We start from the raw sequence: 23482 nt of genomic DNA on the forward strand, positions 1-23482 counted from the left end.
TATCCACCTGGTTTGGTGGCCTTTAGCTCCACTCTATCTGAATATTAAATTTGAGACAGCGCTACAGCAACACATTTTGGAAACTGTTCTTTTGGCTGTTATTTGTATGGTTGGTTTAGTTTCTCGTTTGTTAACCTTTTAAAATGAATATCATTGAAAATGGGGAACTGTACAACCAGAACTTGAAAAGATTAGGGAGAATATAATGTCTTGGAAGAGGTTGTTACAAACTGGGTAAAAGATTTAAGTTTTTATTGATCAAAACACAAAAGGCATGGAGAGCTAGTGGGTAAATGGCAAATTACTCTGACAATTCCCAATTTTCATGCAGATTTCAGAAAGCCAGTGCCCAGGGAGAGTCATGGAGGAGGTAGTGTATCAATGTGTGTCAATGACCACAGAACCCTGAGCACCAATGGGAAAAACCAGTAGCAGATGTCAAGAAAGTTTGGCCTTCTAGGGCCACAGTAACATCTCTGACAGACAGATTCTGCTTTGTTTCATTTGGCCATTCCAAGCTCAAACCGCCATTTTTGGCACAAACAAGTGTTCTCAGAGAAAGACTGGGATCACACAATTTCATAAAACAGAACAATGAAAATGGAATGGAAATAGAAAAGGCCACAGTAACAAGGGCAGTGTAAAATGCAGTCTACCTTTAACCAACTGTCCTTTTGCCTTTCATCAGGCAGTTTTTGGTGTTGTTTTAAACCAAATTTGAAGATGCCAAAATATCCAAGATAGGTCATCAGTATTACAATCTAAAGGCCTTAAATGGGATCATAGAAGCCTTGATGTAGAGGAAGAGGACTGCAGAGACTGTCTAGTCCAACCCCCTTATTTTTCAGATGAGGAAACAACTGGCTTTCCTTTACCTTCTCCTACCTTGTGCCTCAACCACTCTCTTTGGGGGGGACGTTACATTTTAGTCATTAAGATGTTGCAAGTGGCATTTGAGATGTTGAACCACAGATAATCTGCATACTCTAGATGCTTTCCCTTTAAAAAGAATATAAAGATAAAGAAAATATAAATGTAAAGAATGTATATGTATTTTGAATATATAAATTTTAAAAAGAATAGAAACATAAATTTTTTTAAATATAAATTTGTAAACACTAATTTCATGACAAGAAATTCTAATTTTATAATCACACCTGGCACATAGTAGGTGCTTGATAAATGTGTATTGATTAATAGAACATCTCTACTGTATGGGAACACTTGAGGATAAATAGTAGAAGCACTAATGAAGATCTGGTAGTTAATACCTAGCTCATGAAAGACAATTTGAACATTTTTGTTATAAATATATCTATATCATTTATTAAGTCGGTGTAGTGGATAGAGCAACAGGCCTGGAGTCAGGAAGACTCATCTTACTGAGTTCAAATCCAGCCTCAGACACTTACTATGTGACCCTGGGCAAGTCACTTAACCTTGTTTACCTTAGTTTCCTCATCTGTAAAATGAGCTTTAAAAGGAAATGGGAAATCACGCAAGTATCTTTGCCAAGAAAACCCTAAAATGGGGTCATGGAGAGTGAGACACGGCTAAACAACAACAACATATCACTTATATTGATTGATTGAACATTCTCATTTGAGAAAAAAAAATGCTTCTTTGATACTCTGCAGACATATTTGTTTGTTAGTTTGTTTATAAATCAATGTTAAATTCTTTTAACAGGCAACTAGCAGGCCTACATTCACCAGAGCTGCTTTGAGCAGAAGACTGACTGTCTGTTAATGACCAGCACTGGCTACTTTCCAGGCCATCCAGTGTCCCCACCCAGGGGATATATTCTCTTTTATACAGAGTTGTAAACCATTTTGAAATATAGGGAGGTGTTTTTCAAATAAAAGACACTAGTCCTAGGGGCGGCCAGGTGGCTCAGTGAGTAAGAGCACTGGCCCCAGTGTTGGGATGACCTGGGGGATCGAATCTGGGCTCAGATAGTTAGCACCACACCCAGAAGTAACTGGCCATGTAACCTTGAGCAAGTTACTTAACCCCGACTGCTTTAAAAAAAAAAAAAGACACTAGTCCATATACTGCCCATTCTGTAGACATTGCAAAGCTCTTTATATTCTTTGCTAATAGGTCATACAAACCTCAAAGAGTGGTTAGCTCTCTTATAGGCCCTTTCACAGTGACCTCAGGCTTATGATTTTTCTAAATGGTTCCCCTTTGTGGAACCTAGCTAGTGCTGGTCATTAACAGAGACTGTCAATCCTCTGCAAAGTAAAGTTATTGATTTTACACAAGACTTCCATATTGCTAACTTGTAGACTATTACAGCTGGAAGAAACTTGCTTCCATAACTTCTTTGGTGTAGAATCCTGAAACAGCCAATATTTTCACGAGATCATAGATTTAGAGCTGGAAAGGACCAGAGGGTTTTACCTAATTGAACACCCTCATTTTACGGAGGAGGAAACAGAGTTCCAAAAAGGCCCAGTGTACCCAAAATCACACTGCTAATAAGTAACAGCTGGTTTTTGAACGCAGGTTCTCTGACACTAGATCCAGTGTTCTTACCACTATACCACTTTCTACCTCTTAAGTAACATGGAAGGCTAGAGCAATTTCAAAGCTCAGTGAAAATGCTACCGTCACCTTTATTGAGCACTCTGATATTCCTGGCTGTCAAGCTAAAGAGAGGGATAGGACAAGTCCAAGGACCTAACCATAAAAACCAAATGACAAAACCAAACCAACATATATACACGCATCCAACTACAGCTGTGGAAGAGAGAACATAGTCAGTACTGAGAAATCATTGAGTTAGGAGGATAAAATTGCAGGAGAGAAATAATATTAAAGCAATTAGAATGCAAGAAAGCCCATCAGAAGCTGCAAGAATAACATCCATGAGGGCACAAACCAAAAGTTATATCTTCACAGTTTTTTTAAATAAAAATCATAGTTTACTTCAAACAACTAGTTATTTTGAAAGCATCTTTTTTAAGTGATTATCATATTTAACAACCTTTTTTTTTTTTTGAGCCTGGACCTCCCTATCTCTAGTTTACCCCACCTTTTGCAGTGTTGTGGTTCTACACTCCTGGGGGCTGGCCATATTGGTACTGGACTGATTGACCCAGCCCAAATGAAGCTCAGAATCCCAGAGCTCAAGAGATCCTCTAGCCTTGGCCTCCCCAGTAGCAAGGATTACCAGTTTGTCCCACCATGTCCATAGAACAACTGCTTTTTAAAGAAACCAACTTATAAATGTAGGGTTGTTTTTGTTTTCTAGAGTTTGGAGGTGGGGCCAGACTTATCATTTTCTTGGGGTAGGGAACTTTCTCCACCAATCTAGATTTCATCAACATCTAAAATTTCCAGGCTTAGAGACATGCCCCAGGCTTAACCTGCCCCCAAGTTAAGTGATTTGCTTATTCAATCAGTCAGAATGTGTCAGAGGTTGGATTTGAACCCAAATCTTCCTGGCTCAAAGGCCAGTTTTCCATCTACTATTCTCTTAACCTAGGCAAAATGTAGTTATTTAACTAGTACTCCTAAAAAAGTTCCATTTTTCTAGTGGTAAATTCCTCGTACATGTTTTTTCTTATTACAATTAAAATAAAATATAAAAATATAAGTCAATTCTTTTTAAATGTCTTCATGATTCAGATACTAAATGATCTATTTTGAAAAAAAGTTTCTGTGAGATCCCATTATGTGAGCAATAAATCATATTATCTCTATGATCTTCAGCTTTAGTGGAAGTATCGTTAGCATCTTGAAGAAATTTTCCTCTCTTCAATTTTCCTCTAGGAATCAGAGTCTTTGAGTTGGAAGGGATCTCAGAATCTATATTTGCATTTGAGCCATAGTTGCTTTATAAACTGTCACCTTTACTCAATGCAATCACCTATCTGTGTAACCTTTACCTTGATACCCAAATCCGCTGAAATCCAATACAAATTTACAGATTAACCATCCCCAAAGTCACTCCACTTCAACATGAAAGACTGAACCAGAAATTGACCTTATACTATACTCTGATATGCTTTGGACATCTCCCAAATTCTATCCAACTCTATTAAATCCATCGGAAGTTAAGTGAGAAAATAATCATAAAGTGTTTTGCAAACTTTGAAGTGTTATATAAATGCTATTATTTTTTATTATCACTATTACCATGTAACAAACAGGAAACATCAACTCAATACATTAAGGCTGTAATATCACATAATTAGATTTCTTTCTTTAAAAAAATTGAATCTTCTAAGTATTAAGAAAAAATCCACATGCCTTGGGCTATGCCATACCATTCTCCTTTTCTCCCCCATCTCCATCCCCCCCAAACCCCATCAAAATAATAACTTCTATTTAGCAGTTACATTTGATTTTCTTTTGTGTGAAGTTTGTAAATTTAAAATATTTCACACACCTGGCTAGGAAATCAAAACTGAAGGTGCTAAGTACTACATTTTATCCAATTAATTTTCAGTCACACAGTAAGTATTTTTCACAATTAATTAATACATATTTGTTTAGTGATCTAGTTACATAGTACCAGTAAGTACCCTATGACAAATCTGCAAAGGCAGCCCTAATATTAGGCAGTCATATTTCTGTTTAAAAGTTGTTTTCAACAGTGTGATATCCATAAATTTGACCTTCTGGCTTTTTCTCAAATCTAGGTCAAGTGGCTGTCCCTGTTGCACCATCAGGATATTCCATAAAAATCAAGTATATCTTTTGTTTGAAACATACATTATAAATAGATGTATAGATGGAACAGATATTGAGAAAAGGAATGGTAAAGATTATGAATATTAAGATTTATATTAATCTATAAGCCTATTAAAGTACAGTAAAACCTGTCCTTCAGACCACCTTTTTAAAGATATCACCTCCCTGATGGGACCACTAAATTTCGGGCCAAATTATTTTCCCATAAAGAACAATGAAAAGAAAATGATTATATTAAGACTACTTCTACTATGGTTTCTTTTCATTGTTCCGCCAAAAATGATTCCAAACAGTAAAATAACATTGATTTTGACCTTGTTAATGAACCTGAAGAACTTCCAGGAATACCTGAACACAGATTTCCATTTTTAACAGGAAAAAATGGACAATATGCATCCCATTTTCATCAACATGAGCAGCAGGTATGGGGAATTTCATTGGTATTCCAAAGATGTCGCTTATCTTGATCTCCTTAATGTTCCGTAAGGGTTGTAGTGTGGAATTTTCTTTGTGCCAAATGCTGGAGATGATTGTGTGATTTGTAAAATACTGAAGAAGCCTTCAAACAGAGAGACTTATTGTAATTCATTTTGGTTAAAAGGATTTTCACATACTGTTTTATTGAAGGGATTTTCCATTTTCCAAATGCCATTTTCTTCAAGGGAAAAACTTCCTCTCCTTTGGCTTTATAAAGCCTCTTTGAATAGAATTCCTATGTGACCCATTCTCCTTGAAGGGCAGCTAGGTGGTGCAGTGGATAGAGCAATAGGCTTGGAATCTGAAATCTTCCTGAGTTCAAATCTGGCCTCAGACACTTCCTAGGTGTGTGACCCTGGACAAAGCAGTAAACACTCTTTGCCTCAGTTTCCTCATCAGTAAGATGAGCTGGAGAAGAAAATGGCGAACCACTTCAGTATCTCTACCAAGAAAACCCCAAATGGGGTCACAAAGAGTCGGACACGACTGAAAGAACTGAACAACCATGCTCCCTTAAAGCCCCTATGACCAGAGGCCTGGTTATCTTACACACTTCCCTCTTCCAGTACTTCCTTATGTTATCCACTGGGGCACATGGGTTAATAGCTTTTTGGGTTACTCTCCCAGGGATTAAGCTGGGTATTCAGTTCATTCATGCCATGGATCTGGATTTTCCTTTTCCTTTAAGAGATCTATAGAATTCAGCTTGGCTGGTTTCTAGATCTACTCAATGTCCACCTAATTAGTGAGATCTGTATCAAGTTCCTTGTCTATTGAGAAGGTGTTAAACTGTTAATAATTCTTGGAATTTTCTTGGCATAAATGATCAGAAGCTATTACAAAGAATGTATCTTGTAGAGTTTTTTTAAATGGGAAATATAAAGTAGAATATTAAATACTTATGACTATCTGGGAAAGGCCCCAAAGGCAATTCTGGAGATCCAGAAGTCATGCTTGGCTTTCAGTCACTAGATTTGGTTGCAGTCAGTTTTTCTTTTTTTTTGGTAATTTCTCGTTGCTTCTGGGGCATTATCACCTCCTTTATACCCTTCATAGTGTCCTCTTTCTCTCTGTTATTAACTCTTTGGGATATCTTTCTCCATGCCCTATGCCTCATTCAAACTCATCTCCTTGACATTTGCAAGGCATGTATCCCTTCTAAACTTGGGCACCATTGTGTGTTCCGCCATCAGTACTTAATCTTATAAATGAAATGAACATTCTTGAATTTACTTATCAGGACCTTGGGGGGGCAGGGGGACCAATCTATTTTGGCCCTCCATAGGTCCTAGATACATGAAATTTAGGTTTAGAGGGGAGCTTTGAAAATATCTGACTCAACCATATCATTTTATAGAAGAAACAGAGACTCAAAAAGTGGAGAGATTTGCACCAAATAACAGATTAACTGTCTGATTCAAACCCAGGTCCCCTCATCTCCCAATCCTGTGCTCTTCAACAATAACATGCTGGTTTTCTAGATAGACTAACTTGTCATACATTCATAGGATCGTAGATTTAAAAGCTAGAAAGGATTATTCTAATCAAGTCAACAAAAACTTATTAAGCCCCTACTAATGGCACTTAATAGTCAAGTCAATAAGCATTTATTAAGAGCCTGCTATGTGCCAAGCTCTGTGTTAAGTGCTGGGGATACAATGAAAAGAAAAAACAATATCCAAGTTCTCCAGGAGCTCGCAGTCCAATAGGAGCTACTACGTGCAAACGCCTATGTGAAAACAAGATATTTACAGGACAAATTTCAGATAATCAACAGAGGTGAAGGTGTAGATACTAAGGGCTAACTCCCTCATTTTACCAGTGTGGAAATTGAGAATTGGAGAGGATGACTTGTCCAAGCTCCCACAGTAAATGGAAGAGTGAAACTCACTGTTAGCTTAGAACATGGGAGACTTCAGTTTTCACTTCAATGAATCAGTGGTCTTAGTGCTGTGTGTCCTCCCTCCAGTGGGACAAACCATGATCTATCTGAATCTTATCCAAATTTGGAGGATTTGGAGTAAAAGGACCTGGGTTGTAATCATGGCTCTGCTACTTACTGTCTGTGTGACATCAAGCAAGTCCCTTCTTCTCTGGGACTCAGTTTCCTCATCTGTAAAATGAAATAGTAGGACTAGATCAGAGATTTGCTGGTAAATGCTTAACAATTGACTAAAAAGGCTGGGGGGGGGGCAGTGGAGAAGACTGTAAAAATGAAACACTTGTAAGCTTAATCTGAATTGTGAACATGTTCTCCATGACTTTCTTAAGTCCAAACAATCAATAAAACAATAAATCAAGCCCTGATTTGCAGTTTGTTGACTTATGAGGTAAATGCACTCAACACTAGACATTTAAGAATCAGCTTTCTTGAGCAGGCAAGAGCAGGCTCCAGCATACATACCTCTGGGCTAGATGGCTTCTAAGGGCCCTTTCAGCTTAATGTCTATGATCCCATGACCTACTCAGTGTTCTGTGGGCCCTCCTATATGTCTTTTACAACAGCAGGAGCACCTCATCTGTGTATATGATACTGTTCATCCTCCTAGATCAGAAGGCCTGCACACATTTCCTGGATAATATCTTTCATGTCACTTCTCATGTACAAGTTCTTAGTAGTGTGCAATGGCCACCACCAGTCCTTCTATGGTCATTTAAGTCACCTAAAATTTTCATTCTTCACAGTAAGTAGTATTCTGTGACTCAGATCATGGAAGATAATCAACGAGAAAGGAAGGAAGGAAGGAAGGAAGGAAGGAAGGAAGGAAGGAAAAGAAAAGAAAGATGACTTCCAAGGATTCATTCAGGATCATTGAAAGTGAATGGAATTTTCCAAATGGAATCCAACCCTGTCCCTTCCTCTTCTTCAATTCACTACCACACCATATCCTGGAGTAAATCCTCTCTGGTACAAGCCACAGCAGTAGCACAGTGGGGAGGTAATATGTTCTCCTTCGGATAAGGAAACATGTTAAGTGCTCCTGTCTCTCTATTCGTGGGATCAATGAGATGACTATTTTCTTTGCACTTATCCATTAGCCAGGTAGACTATAGATTCTCCTTCTCTAGAAATTATGAAAGACAGGGAAAATGATTAGCACAGTGCTGGGCACATTGTTTTTTCAGGGTGGGGACATAAGGAGGAGAGGGAAGCTGGATCTTTGATTTCATCCCATACTAGTAGTGATCAATAAATACTTGTGGATTGACTGCCATTCTATCTGGAGTGGTGTAGGTGTTACTCTATTTAGGGAGAGAGCTGGACCAGATGACCTTAGCAGCCCTACCCATCCTTGGGAGTCTATATAAAGCCAAGAGAAAATGTTGGTGGCCCTGCCTCCATTGCCTCCAGGGAGTTCACACTTTCAAAGCTATGTGAGTTGCTGCTGAGCTTGTGATTTCCGCCATGTTTGCCTGCACCATCCCTATCAGCCTCAAACTCGATCACTGCTCTGTTAAGTGCTTTGGGACTTCTCCAGTATAAAAGGTGCTCTATAAAATCAATCACATGAACCTCTGCATCTGACAGCTCGAGACAGCTACAGTAAGCGGTGTCCACTCAATCAATACTACCTCACCCAGCAGAGAGATACCATCGAAAAGATGCGCTCTTATAAAAACTTTCTTCAAATTGGGCGGGGAGGGTTTCTAATCCAGTCCTATAAATATTACATAAAAAGTCATGACATAGGGCAATATATTTATCCTTCAAGGGGGAAACTTGTCTCTGTTACTTCATATGACCAACATTTCTATCGATGATATATAATGTAACACAACAAACACCTAGCACCCATTTTTGCTTTCCTTTTAACTGAGTTATAATAAACAAATCTAACTTCCTGAATCCCAGAGTATTTCTAGGTATCACACAGAAAATGGGGACGGAGAGGGCACAATGGATACAGCTCTATGACCAGAGTCAGGAAGAAGTGAGTTCAGACACTCACTAGCTGTATAATCCTGAACTTCAGTTTCCTGAACTGTAAAATGGGGATAATAATAGCATCTAGTTTAAAGGGGTATAATAAACAATGCTGCCAAGCAAATATCTATGAATCTTTTTTATTTTCCTCTAACTATACTCAGATGTCAGGATAATTTTTATAAATATGTGTATAACTTCAAGGACTGGACTCCTTACACTATACAAGGACTAGTTAAGAAACATTTTCATTCTCCCTTTATTCTGTGCCTGATAGAGGGGAAAGTATAATGTTTCTTTCCATAAACTTCTAATATTTCTTTTTTTTTTTCCGCTGCTTTTTGGAGGGGGGGAGGCAGGGCAATTGAGGTTAAGTGACTTGCCCAAGGTCACACAGCTAGTAAATGTTAAGTGTCTGAGGCTGGATTTGAACTCAGGTCCTCCTGACTTCAGGGCTGGTGCTCTATTCACTGCACCACCTAGCTGCCCCAGCTTGTGATATTTCTTAGGTTCATGCTGTTGGGGTTAAAGTTAATGGAATTAGGGAGAAGGCTTTTGAGGGGAAGCAATGTGGTATAACAAGGAGAGTCCTGGATATTAAAATAGTAACAATAATGATATTTATAAAGCACTTTAAGGTTTATAAAAATCTCTTTTTCTCCTCATAATGGCCCTGGGGTAGGTGCTATTATTATCACCATTTTACAGATGAAGAAACTGAGACAGTGGTAAAGTGATTTTCCCAGGGTCACACAGCTAGTAAGTGTCTGAGGTTAAATTTGAACTCAGGTCTTTCTGACATCAGTTGCAGTACCCATGTCCTGCTCCAGTTAGCTGAATTCAAATTCTGCCTAGGTTATTTACCACCTGTGTGACCTTGGGCATGTCACCTAGCCTCTGAGCTTAGATCCTTCATCTATAAAATGAGAATAATAATGCTTACATATTTAGAGGTCTATGTGAATGTACATTTTTTATTAGAGCCAGTTTTTTTTCCCTTTTTTATTTGATCTAGAAAAGAAACCTGAGTGATGTGACCTTGTTAGGTCAGGAAAAAACATACTTTTTCTTTTCTTTTCTTTTCTTTAATAACCTTTAAGTATGACAGATTTAAGTAGTCATTTTCACTACCAGTTGGTCTCTGAGTGACAAATTATTAGATTTTGGGGGGGTCTCTGCAACTCCCTAGGGCAGGGGTGGGGAACCTGTGGCCTCACATGTGACCCAGAACCTTGTGCAGACTCACAGCCTTTTGACTGAGTTCACATTTTACAGAATAATCCTTTTATAAAAGGGATTTCTTCTGTCAAGTTTGGATTCAGTCAAAGGGCCCTACTTGAGGACTTAGGGGCCTAGAGGCCTTAAGTTCTCCACCTCTGTCCTAAGGCATTAGAGGGGTTATGATCTACATCAAGGAAGGGAACGCCCACACCTAAAAAATCACAGCCCTTTGAAGTCTATTGAAGTATGAGTAATAACCTCTCTGGCCTCCTCAGCGGCTCATACTTACTCACCTTTTAGGGAGGCTGGTTAATGAAACAGTCACGTGGTGTAAATAAGTGTTTTAATCCAGTCATTATGCACTTCTTGCTTACCCTTCGTCCCCCTTGCTCCCGCAGAGCACGGATAATTAACATCGCCAAACTTCATTTTACCTGTGAATTTTCAACCTTTTCCCCCATGAAACCTTTTACTGGAGCAGCTAACAAGTGATGAAATTGGCCAATTTGAGCTTTTTTCTCCCTCTCTGCACAGAAACTAGGAAGAAGCCAAATGGCAGGGATAGCAGGAGATTAATGCAAGAAACCAGGGCAGGAATAATATGAAATCTGGATAATCAGCACCTGAATAATTGAGAGTTGGCACCATTTTAAAAATCTCTAGTTTGCCCAAAAAAAAAAGCTGATATATAGCTTCTAAAGACATATGGGTGGTGGTAGGGAGAGAAATACATTACATATTCTTTTATTTTTCAATCGTGAAAATCTGCATCCACAAATTAAAAACAAAATACAAGTACTTTTTTTTTAAGAAGTGAAAACAAGAAGCAGTAGGGTTTAGGGAGCAGTACTAGATGTGATGATGAGAAGATCTGAGTACAAATCCTGCTTCCAACACTTAGTAACTATTTGTCTATGGGCAAGTCTATGTGCCTCAGTTTCCCCATCTGGAAACTGAGAATAATAATATCTATAGACCCAATCTTAGCTATCTTCTGTAAAAGAAGAATAATGCTAGCTATAGCCCCAGGGTTGTTGTGAGGCTGAAATGATAATGTATCTAAAATACTTTGTGAACTTTAAGTTACTACAGAAACGTTTTTAATAATTTGACAAAATATGATAGAAAAAAAATGTGTGATTAAAGTGACAGTGCTCCTTTCTTGAATAAGTTTACTGAGGTATTCAAGTATATAGCTCATGGGTTTAGAATTGGAAGGGATAGACCTCAAGGGTCATTTAGTCCAACCCTATTTTACAGATGAGAAAATTGAAGCCCACAGAAATTAAATGACTTGCCCAACATCACAAGTGACACAAATGATAGAGAATGTATTTGAGCCCAACTCCTATACAACTCCTATAGAGGAACAGAGAGATACATTAGAACATTTTTAAGACCTGGTCTTTAGAGAGCATGTAAGCAAGTCACTTAACCTCTCTAGGCCTCTATTTCTTCCTCTATAAAATGACTGGAGTGAAAGGAAGGGGGAAAGAGGGAAGGGAAGGGACCTGAACTCAGTGTTCTCCAAGAGCCCTTCCAGGTACAGTGTTCTGTGAATTGCTGACTCTTGTTTGGTAGGCATAGTAATTAGGATTTGCAAATTATTTTTTTCATGAATCCCTGCCTTTCCAATAACTATATATGTGTATATATGTGCAAATATACACATATATATTAAGAATTTCTCAGAGAGTTTCAGGTGTCGAGTGATATTTGAGTTTTGTTAAGTATTGTCATTCTAGTAAAGCATTAATTTCGATTTTCATGCTCTAGTCAGCACCTTGGCTGTCCTTTGAGTTTTACACTTGGATTAAAAATACATTGAATTTATCAAGCATATTGTTAGTAAAATGAATTTGGGACTTCCCTGTTGCAGATCCTGTTTTATGATTTTACTGATGGCAAATGAACTTAGAGTTTGCAACTTTTGTAGCTGTGCCCTGCCAACTCCCCCCTCCCCCACTTGAGGCAGTGAAATAACCTCTATGTGAATAGCTATTGGCCTATTTTCAATAGTGAAAATTGATTTGATTCCATTAGCCAAATATGCAGATAGCAATATCACCATTTTCTGAAAATCCATTAAATTGAGTGGCACAGAGGGCCAGCTAGAGCAGCAAAAGAGGAGAAAATGGTATTTCCAGATAATCCAAGAGGATCCACAGCCAGGTTATAGCTTCATATCTCCACCATCGAAACAAAACAAACAAACCTCAACAACTGAAAAGGAAGACTCTCATGGTACAAGAGAAATAAGAGAAATCTGTAGCAAAGTGCATTATATGGTGACACAAAAGCAATAAATCATATGTGTATGAAAATCAGAAGCTCTGAGCTTTAGAGAGAGTTGTGCAATTGACAATCAAATGGAGCTTAAAAGGAATTACGAGGTTTTCAGCTAAAGTCTTGAAACAAGGAAAGTCATATTTTACAGAAAAAAATTGCAAATGTCAAGATTAAATCGTAAGACTTTGCACCATTGAGCCTACTAGCTAGCGCTATAGCTTCTTCAGTTCTTAACACAGGGAAAGACCAACTTTCATGCTCAATAAAACTTAAGAACTTTAGAAATACATTTAGGAACATAATTCATGTATTTGTGACTCTTTTCCTCCCTAAATGGCTAATTGTAGAAGAAAAATGAGTGAGCATAAGAACTTGGTGGATGGTAACCTATTCCTCCACTTGCTTTAGACCATGCTTAGCATAGCTGTGTTTTTCAGCTAGGGCTACTGCCAATTTCGTCATTTAAGGGAAAGGGGGACCTGGGGAATAAGGAAGAAAGCTTTCAGCCCCATCGCTATCTCTTCCCAGCCTTCAGAGAATGGAGCAGCCAGCATCTATCTCCCAGAGCAAACAGTCCAAGCAGCCAACCCCATACATACACAGCCGAAAACCTGGAACCCAGCTGCCCAAACCGGTTGCTCCAGTCCAAAGCCAGACAGGTGGCAACCTAGATTGAATCTGGTGTTGGGGGAATGATTTGATTCGCAAACAGGGTTATTAAATTTTATATGAAGATACAGGCGAAAGTCACAAGATCCTGGAGAGAAAGACCTTATTCACATAAATTTATCTTAATAGCTGCGAATTCGGGAGCATAAAGCAGAAAAAAAATTAATGGAATGGCATTTCACCTCCTCTGTCTAGCTGCTCTACTCGACTCACACGCACATAATATGCGCGCACACACATACATCAACCACTGCCACGAGCGGGATCGGGCCCCCGAGCAGGAGGAGCCCGGAACATTGATCTGAGCGGGTTTTGACATATAAACTCCAATTTGGCCCCAAGTCACTGCAAGTGGACACTGCCACCAACAGCTCTGACATCGGGTTATTTGTTGTTGCTGTTTGCTGTCCCTGTTTGCACATTAATCCAGTGACAATTAGGTGTCAGCGAGCGTTGTTTCTGCTTTGCTGATAGCCTTGGGCTCTGCGCTTGAAGCCCTAATCAGGAGTGTAAACTCTGCTATATTTCAATTTGGAGAAGCGCTCTTCCGCTAAGAGGCCCCTGGCACTGCGATAAATAAAACGCCTATTTACTCTATTGCCACACTTAGACATCTAATGCACTTACTACCAGCCCCCTAATCATAGCCTACAGTTAAAACCGCCTATAAATCACTCCATTCTCATCCTGCACATTAGTGAAGCCATTTTCCCCAAACCCCACAATGAACACTGTTTCCTTTTCTTGTTAGTCAAAAGCTAGATGATTTTTATTAGGTTAAAGACGAGTTCACAGATGGTAAATCGCGTGGAGAGAAATGAGCTGGAGAGTTACACGGAGTCAGCGCGGGACACGCCGCCCCAGCTGGGGAGGGGGGCGTTGAAGGAGAAGAGGGGCCAAGAGGTGGCTTCCGAAACCAAAGGGTCTTCCTTCCTCTGCCCCACCCCAGCCCTCCAGTGTGAGGCCTCAACCTTCTCGATGTGGCCCCCAAACCCACTCCGGCCTCTACTTTGCACTAGGGGAGCTGCAGCCGGAGGACCCTCCCCCCGAGAAAAATTCCCAGCCACTTGACATCCTCCCTCTGCTCCGATCTCGGTTGACACCCCCCCCCCCCCAACCCTTTCTGCAAGCCCCAGAAGGTCCCTACTCCCGCCTGGGGGGTGCTCCAGGGTCAGTCCAGGGGTGGGGGTGGGGGGCAGTGTAAGCAGTGAGAAAGGTCCTAATCTTGGCTTTCCTTGTAGTGTCCCCTTCTTCACTGCCATCACCCCCAACCCGCAAATTACAAAAATAATCCTTAATCTCTTTAAATATTTCCATATGACTACTGCTCTGAGCTCAGGAGCCCGCTGAAAAGGCAAGAGCCCCAGCGCGGCGCGGCCCCCGGGGAGGGCGTGTAAACAAAGCCCAGTTCCTGAGCCCTTGCACCTAGCTTTCCTTTTCAGTTCTTCTCCGGATCTCAGGTGGAATTAGGAGGATTAAAGCAGTGAGTAAATGAGCCGAGTGTGCAAAATGACTCCTTTCTGAACCAAACCGGCGGTTCGTGCTGGGGAAATGAGATGCACATTTAAATCTCATCCATCCACCGCCTGCGGCCACCGCCATGTACCTGCCTACTTAGCCCAAGGGTTAATTAATTGAGGCTTCAATGCACTATTGCAAGAGCATTATTGCATTTGATACTCTGCATCTGTGATTTAAAACTCTTTCAGTCCCTTGTCAGCAAGGGAGGGTTTTTAACTAGGAAATTAGCATTCAGATAAGGGAACGCTCTATTTGCTTCTGAAAGGAAGGAAATATTAAGGATGCTGGTGCACAAACCGAGCTGTAATATCCCGTCCCATCCTGGAAAGAGTTCCTGGACCCGGGCTCCCTGGGGAGAAGCGCCGTGCGGGCGAGGGGGGACCAGGCCTCGGTGCACAAGGCACTGGGAGGGGAGCTTGGGGCCTGTGGGGAAGGAGGTGACAGCGGGTGGGGGGGGAGGGGAGGCGGGATGGCACCTTCACGGTTTCACCAAGCTGTTGGGTCTTGTTATCCTTAGCAGAGTCCAATTATATTTTCCACCCCTGCTCTAAGGATCTGATTCCTTTTTGCATGCGTTGCCACCTTGCTTCAAACGCTGTCATTCTGACTTCCTCACCAAGTTCAGGCATTGCAAGTATAGCATTAATATCTTAAGAGAAGTAGGGAGTGTACAGGCCTTTTGATTAAGAAAGCTTTAAAGGAATTGAAACAAAATCAGGCCCCTTGCCTCACTCTAAATGAAGGTAGGAAGAAAAGAAAGGAGGAAGGGAGGGAGGAAGGAAGTAAGAGAGGGAGGGAGGGAGGAAGGAAGGAAGGAAGAAAGGAAGGAAGGAAGGAAGGATGGAAGGAAGGAAGGAAGGAAGGAAGGAAGGAAGGAAGGAAGGAAGGAAGGAAGGGAGGGAGGGAGGGAGGGGGGAGGGAGGAAAGAAGGAAGGAGGGAAGGAGGGAAAAGAAAGAGAAAGAAAGAAAAATGCCAGCATACCAGATTAATTTTAAGTACTAAATCAGAGAGCCAGTAAACTATAATTTAAACATTCTTACTCTCTTAGAATTTTTCCAGTAGTTTCAGGTAAATGATCTCCCCATCTTTACAGAAGGCAGTGGGGTCTAATAGAGAGAGTGCTTGATTTATCAGTTCAGATTCTAATTCTATTACTGTATGTATTACCTTGGATAGGTAAATTACTGAACCTCAGTTTCCTTAACAACAAGTGTAAGGAGTTGGACTAAATGATGTTTTCTCTAAAGTTCTTCTCTTTCCAGCCTTGAATCTCATGATATTATACAGCATGACTGGTCAAAGACAGGACTATCCTCACCTCTGAACTTGAATTCTGAATTGGATAGATCTCTATAACTTTTGAATATACTTGATCAGTCAGTTGTATTAATACTTTTCAGATAAAACAGAAGCATTTAACTTTGGGGGTCTAATGCAAAAACATCATTAAACATCCCTTTTATTCTTAGTTAATAACAAAATCAGCAAGCTGCCAGTTGAGAAAGGACCCTTCTGTCCTGGTTGCCATCTCCCCCACAATACCAATGAAATGCTATGTGTTTGTATATATGAGTGTGGAGGGAGGAGAAGCCTGGAACCTATTTAGCACCTTGCCATATGGAATGAGCTGTAATCTCTCTATGTTGAAACTACCGAACCGTGGGACCTTAAGTAGTCAAAATGTCATTACTCACAATGGGATTTGGCTGACATACCAGAGTTAACAATCTGTTCTGGAAAAAAGTTCTGTGGGATCTTATCAATCATGCAAAAACTTGAGACCTTAACTTGATAGTTTTTTTTTTCTTTCTTTTTTTCTCTCTCTCTCTCTCTCTCTCTCTCTCTCTCTCTCTCTCTCTCTCTCTCTCTCTCTCTCTCTCTCTCTCTCTCTCTCTCTCTCTCTCTTTTAAGATATAACTCCTCTAGTGCCTTATAGTCCCCAGACAGTTCAGGCACAGTGCTCCTAACAGAATTACCGGTTAACCCAGAGGCCTCTTATGCAAGGGCTTTCATGATATGCCTAGTTCAATTTCATATCTCCTTGTCTCCTCATCAGCAGTATTAACAGGCCTTCCTTTTAGGTATTGTTTATAATCAATAACTAGAAACAGTAGATGATCTATATATTCTTTTGGAGGTTTCTTGGTTACCCATTTTCAGATTCTGAGTCATAGTGCCAAATCTATGCCTTGCTTTGGTCCACTTTGTTCATATGGACCAAGTTCTATAAACTTGCTCTATCCCTAACACTTTTAGTATCTCACAAAGCTTCTAGCCTCTTAACACAGTCTTGTTGGTGGGAGTCAGCTTTTTGCTACCACTCACAGAGACCAGATCTTTTCCATTATTTTAAAAACTATTTGACATTATCTTTTAAAAGTTTGAAAGCTGGAACTTACCTATGTCAGCTTTGTGCATCTTTTTCTGCACTGCTCACACTGGTTTGTTGTGGGAAGGCTGTCTTCCCTGACTCCTGGGCAGCTGGCACTGGGGGTCTTCAGAATAAAAGAGCACCACAGGAAAACAGTGTTGTGTTTTGTAAGTGAAGAAAAATCAGTAACTCAATAGGTTCTGAAGGAAGACAAGATAAAATGGTGAAATGTTGTGAATCTACCAGGCTTGACAGTTATCCTTTGAATACATGGTAACAACAGCCTTCTGAGAAGATCATGCTTCCACAACCGAATCTAGAAAGGACTTGCAATTTGGGGTTGGAGGTGGAGAATGGTTTAAAGGACCTGTTATCATTATTTAATTGCTTAGAGTTCTGTTATTTGTGGTACCTAGGAGTAACTTTATAGTTTAGTGTTTGTTTCCTATTATAATACCACTGAATAAGTGGATTCAGGAAACTTACCAAGAAGCAAACTTCAAACCCAAGTTTTCATAGGGTCACAGATTCAGAGGTGGAAAGGATGTTTACTACAGGTAAAGTAGTCCAGTCACCTCAGGTTTTCAAATAAGCAGACTGAGGCCCTAGGAAGTGCAGGGATTTGTCCAGAGTCACAGAACTAATCCTGTGATGCCAAATCCAGAATTCTTTCAATTACTTCATGCAGAATACAAAATTTTAAAAATGAGAAGTTTAAGTTATATGTAGATATAGTTCAGTTATCAAGTATAAGAATCAGAGAGCTCCAGAAAGGATAGCTAGCTATGGGTGAGGTTGAGGCCCCCAATTTACTTCCCCAACTGCCCAGGGAGTGAATTTTAGCAAATTACTCCCAGATTTCACACACACACACACACACACACACACACACAACCATGTAGTAACAAGATGCACACCAAATGTTGACATTTGCCCTGGATTTTGCAGGTTTCAGATCAGAATAACATGTGCCCCCCTTTCTCTCTCCCTTGTAAAATAATTCAGCAGGGATTGAACTATCCTATATTCTCCCCTTCCCCCTTTCCCCCTTCTATTTACATATCCAATGCATGCCCATAAGAGGAGTTCAACAGCAAACTCTAAGGAACTTTTGAACTTCTCTTAGTTGTCTTGAAATTTTGTTGCATCAAGTATTTCTCAAATGACCTGGTGTTTCAATGCTTTTACTTCGTTTTAAAAAATGGATCATAACTGTATATAGAATAACAGATTGGCCTATAGAAGTTCCTGCCAGTGCACATGGGGGAGGAATGAAGGGCAAAGTTCTCAGCTGCCACTGATGGATTATTGACTGTGTAATCATGATTGCACCCCATAGTCTCTGACCAAATGGGTAACACTAACTGACTGGCAGCTTGGTACTAAAGAGAATCCCTCCCCACCCCAATCCCTTGTTGGTTCAATTGAAGACAAAAGCATGTTCTGGCTTTCTGACAGCACCAATTTCATTCTCATGAAAGGGACCAGTTGGTTAATCCCAGAGAGCTAAAGTTCTCTTTCTGTAACAATTCCACTTTAGGTCCTGTGCCACAAGGCAAGGTGCCCATCTGAAAATGAAAGAAGCAGATTTCTATCTTCTAGGTGTGAGAGATGCTCAGGTGGAAGACTCAACTTCCTGGAGAACCAGGCCAATGCTTCATCTATGTCAGAGAAATACTGCTCTCTTAAAAGTCTAAATATCTTCAACTCTGGCTCAGATCTGAACCTCAGAGTTTTGCCACACCCTGTTGATTAGCATCTTTCTGATGTCATTTAATTTTCACTTTTTCTCCTCTGGCAACACAGGATCAGGATAATTTTTTCTTTTCTTTTTTTTCAGGGATTATGCATAAGGGAAGAGACTAAATTCAAAGCAATTATTAGAGAAGGGCATCAAGTATAAAATATGTCAAAGAAATTCTATTCACAGTAATTTAGGTTATCTCCCCAGTTCATTAAATCTACCTTAAGATCCTTGCCCCTTCTTTCTCACCCCCATTCCATTCTAAATACAGAGTTAGTTTAGGGACTGTGTATGGTCACCATCTTGGGTGTGGAAGAGTCATCAGCATGCCCTTCCTTATTCCTAACCTAGTTGCCATATTGATAGCTTCCTGGTTCTGTGGAGTTGGCTCCATTCCATTTCTGAATCTCTAGTTTTATTCTATTGGCTAATTTTAAGAATTATCCCTTTCTTCTGTAAGCCTAGGTTTTAGTCAACATAGTGCTCAAATCCAAGGAGTCTTCATTAACTAAATCACTGCTCCCCTTCACTCTGACCCCACAGGCCAGTTTGGGTGGAATCGAGTGAGGGGGAATTCTTCCAAGCAGGTGGGCAATCAAGGATTCTATACAATAAAGAATAAGAGATATCTAGATCCAACCCTACTCTGTATGTGAATCTCTCTTGATTTTATCAACAAGGTCATGGGTTAAAGATAAGTTAAGTGGTGATTCTTAGTTTCTTCTTCCCTTGGAAATAAGCTAAAGAAACCAACAGCTCATTTGACAACCATCAGATACCAATTATTTCCTGTCACTGCTTCTAGTTGGATTTGTAGTATTGACCTTGAGAATATCAATTTCCCAGGTAAGAACCAAAAGCGATTTACCTGATGTCTGATCATCTTTCCCCCAGGGGTGGAAGTGAATTAAATTGATTATCCATAACCTCTTAGGAGGCACCATTAGCAAAAAAGAAAGAGGAGATTGCATGTAAATAGTTCCTAGAAATAAATGAACCCAAGTAGGAGTAATTTCAAAAGGAGGGTTTCTTAACCTATTATGCATGATGAAATGTAGATGTAAGTAGTTTGTTGGGGTTTATTTATTTTAGGGAGGCAGAGGCAGAGGAAAGGGGTAGAATTATTTGTTAAATTAGCCAGGTATTTGTTCACTAGTTAGATTCCTTTACTTTGATGGGTTGAAAAGGTCCTCAGCACAAGTCATGCTTCCACTGAGAAGGCTTTTCAAGTGTCAGGTGCCTGAAGCAATGTCGTGACCAGGGGCAATTGGAAAACCTCACTGTGGCTGGGGAATCCTTCCTTCTTTTGTTTGGACTAGGAGAAGAACGTCACCTGTGGCACCGGTGAACACATATGGTAAGCATATATGTCTCCCTGTTGTTTCTACCTTGCCATATTCTCAATGGAAGAAAAATGAATGCTGCAAAAATGAAGGACTTTTTATTCTTTCAGAAAGAAGCAAATCTACGCAGAAGCACTGGAAGTGACAGGTCTTAACAGTAGTGGTGGCTGGGGCATCAGTAATCTACTCTTGGGGTTTGAATAGAGTTGGGGTCCCACCAAAGAGTTATTGATATTCTGAAAAAGGGCTATTTTATTAATCCCCGCCCCCCCCCCGCCCCACATCTCAAGTTGCGTCTTTCACCGGTATAATAGGACATTTTTCAGTTTCATAAAATATCTTGATAACTGGAAAGTGCCAGTTAATGGCAAACTGTTCTAACTATGAATTTCAGAAAGATTAATCTACCCCTTTAGAAAGCTAAGAAACCTATAAGGAGGCCTCCCCTAGTCTTTGGTGTTTTACAATCTCTGTGGGCACAGAGCTCAAGTGAAAGTACTGCTCAACAGCCTCGACTGTCATCTTCATCTTCTTCTGGCATAAAAATACATATTTTTTCCCATAATAAAGATTTTTTATAATAGCAATAAAGTAACTCTAGAGAACATGGTTGTCTTGAGATAGCTTAACTGTGTCTGGTATCTCATAACGCCCTGGGGATACAGCATGCCCATAATACTCCCTTCCTTTGCCATGCCTTTGCTTAATTAAGGAACGAAGCCAAAAGGTCAGCCCGGGAGAAAGGTGTAAATCTTCCCAAGTTTTCATCTTGACCCTAACTCTATGTCATAAAACCTTCCTCCATCATCTGTAACAAATAGTTCACTGAGCTAGTCAGCAAGGATAGACTGGCATACATTTTACATCTTTAAAATGTGCTTCTGTGACAAAATTAAACTAAATTCCTGACCCCCTAGATAGGAAATTCTGATTCTGCCTTATCAGAGAGAAACCGTGACAAAAGGACCCCTTAGTTCCTGGTGAACTGAAAACAGGAATGGGCAAAGCCCCATCCTCTCTTCAGACTGCTTCTGCCAAAGATTCCCAATGCATCAAGCATTTTGTTGACTTGCTCGTAGGCAACAGGCAAGAGAGGGAGAGAAGCAGTTTAGACAAACTGCGGGAGAGGAAGAATGAATATGTATATACTTATCTGTGGCTTATTTGTTATTCCACTGCCACCTTGAAAGCCAAACATGGCTCTAGGCTCTGATCAGCACTGCAGACCACAGTGTATCTTAATGGCTTGGGTGTTCCCACCTTAGTTTACCTTGCTAAGACCTCCATGATTCGTAAGGCAGGTTTTACAGGCTATAGAATAGCATTTAAGGGCACCGCATTCAAAATGAAGGTTTTGGACAGAATCTGCACATTTTTAAACAATGAAATTGTCACTCCTTAAACTGATTTGTGAGAACAAGCGCTGGGAAAAAAAATGTTTACTTTGCACAAGGAACAGAACCCTTGTATCTTGCTTGCTGTTCCAGTAATTGGGATAAAAGTGTTATTCCACTATGGAACTAATTACATGTCATCCACTCCTCTCTCTAGATGAATAAATGAACAGACAGATCTGGCTTTAATCAATTAACAGTTTGATAGACCAATCAATTGATCTGGATTTAGGTAACATGTATTTATATAAGATGGGAATGATTTTTTTTTTCCCCTGGGGAATATGAGACTCCTAATGGGACTCTATTATACAAATGGCAAGAGATGACGTGGGAAGAGGCTGCCATGGTGCTCATGCTGAGAGACAGCAAATTCATCCTCCTTCCTTTGGTAACAGACTCACCTGATATTATAACACAGTATAAAGAGTGTGTTTAAATATTTGATAAACATTGCAGATGCGGATATCAATGTTTTATTAAAAACCTGTCTCAGAAGCTTGGCAATTCCTCACGGAAATAAGCATCAGAACATATACAAATGGAACTATTGGGCAATTTGAGCTCTAAAACTCAAGAAAAAAACATTTCTTTCCTATTCAATTGTTCTCTTAGCAGGGACAGAGTTTTTACTAGATAAGGTTCGAAGGGTGCATGTCAGTTTCCCTGACAAAGTGAAATGGATTCAGCACCTGTCTTGGATATTTCTGGGTTTCCTTTATTTCTCATTCAGTTGAATCAACCCAAGATTTTCCAAAGTGAACTGACTTTAGTCATTGACATATTGCTTATGTCAATCTGAAAATCAAATGCAATAAACTCATTAAATGAACCTAGGGCACAAAGATGGACGACACTGTAGCACGGTCAGTCTTGTGGCCAATTGCCTGAACTTTCAGACCTTCAGTCCCCAAAGTGTGAGATGATACCATCTGTTGCAGCTATCCCTCATGGCAGACTTGGGTTGGGTTGAGGAGAGGGGGCACAGCAATGGGAGAGGGATGCCAAAGAGCAAGGGTGAGTGAATGGGAATAGACAAAAGAGGGAAACATAAAAAGTCATTTAGTAAGGCTGCATTTTGCCTAGACTGACTCTATTTTGTTGAGATGAAAATATATATGGAACACAGAATCCCATTAGCAATATATGTCAAAAATGTGACACTTCTTCACCTTTCTTTTTGCATTTTACTAGTCAAATGGCCAAGTACCCTATCATGGTCCTCAAAGCTTGGTTCCCATAAAGTCTTTTGGAAAACCAAACTGAAAATAGCTCCCTGGAGGTTATAAGTGGAAATGATTTATAAATCTTCGAGGAAAATATACCCATAATCCCATGTTGGTAGCTTTAGTTGGATTTAAGTTAAGCGTTATGAAAGGGATAAGGATTGTAAAATAATGTCAAATTTACTCAATGATAACGAGGATGATGAAGACAATGATACCTGGTTTGTATTTAACACTTTAAGGTTTATAAGATACTTTCTATATAATATCTCATTTGTTCTACTCAATGACAAACTCAACAATAATAGCAACTACTGGGGTGGTTTCAGTTTGTGAGTCATTAAAAATAGTTGTTATTTGTAATAGGAATTAGGGAAATAAATCCATAAAAATGCATACATTAAAAGGAAATCAAGGAGCAGTAAACACAACTGGAGATTATATAGAAAATGCCTGCTTACTACATCATCAGATCTCTTTCTTGGCCTGATATAGGAATGTTTTCCACAAAGTATCTTCCAATGTCCATTTATCTATCTATCTATCTATCTATCTATCTATCTATCTATCTATCTATCTATCTATCTATCTATCTAT

General features: G+C 39.8%; 1 long non-coding RNA gene across 1 annotated transcript in view; it reads right to left on the bottom strand.

Moving 5' to 3' along the window:
- Positions 1–6233: 6233 nt before the first annotated feature.
- LOC138167261 (uncharacterized) overlaps positions 6234–23482 on the bottom strand; it is a 53870-nt gene continuing 36621 nt past the window's right edge. Inside the window, exons 4-5 of the long non-coding RNA XR_011169842.1 lie at positions 17207–17378; positions 6234–7294 (exon numbers count right to left, since the gene is read on the bottom strand). This is a non-coding gene — a long non-coding RNA (uncharacterized lncRNA). The remainder of the gene's footprint in view (positions 7295–17206; positions 17379–23482) is intronic.

The sequence above is a fragment of the Petaurus breviceps genome, unplaced genomic scaffold (assembly GCF_028583685.1).
Source record: "Petaurus breviceps papuanus isolate PSGF00001 unplaced genomic scaffold, PetGlider_PUasm1.0 229, whole genome shotgun sequence".
NCBI classification, from domain to species: domain Eukaryota; kingdom Metazoa; phylum Chordata; class Mammalia; order Diprotodontia; family Petauridae; genus Petaurus; species Petaurus breviceps.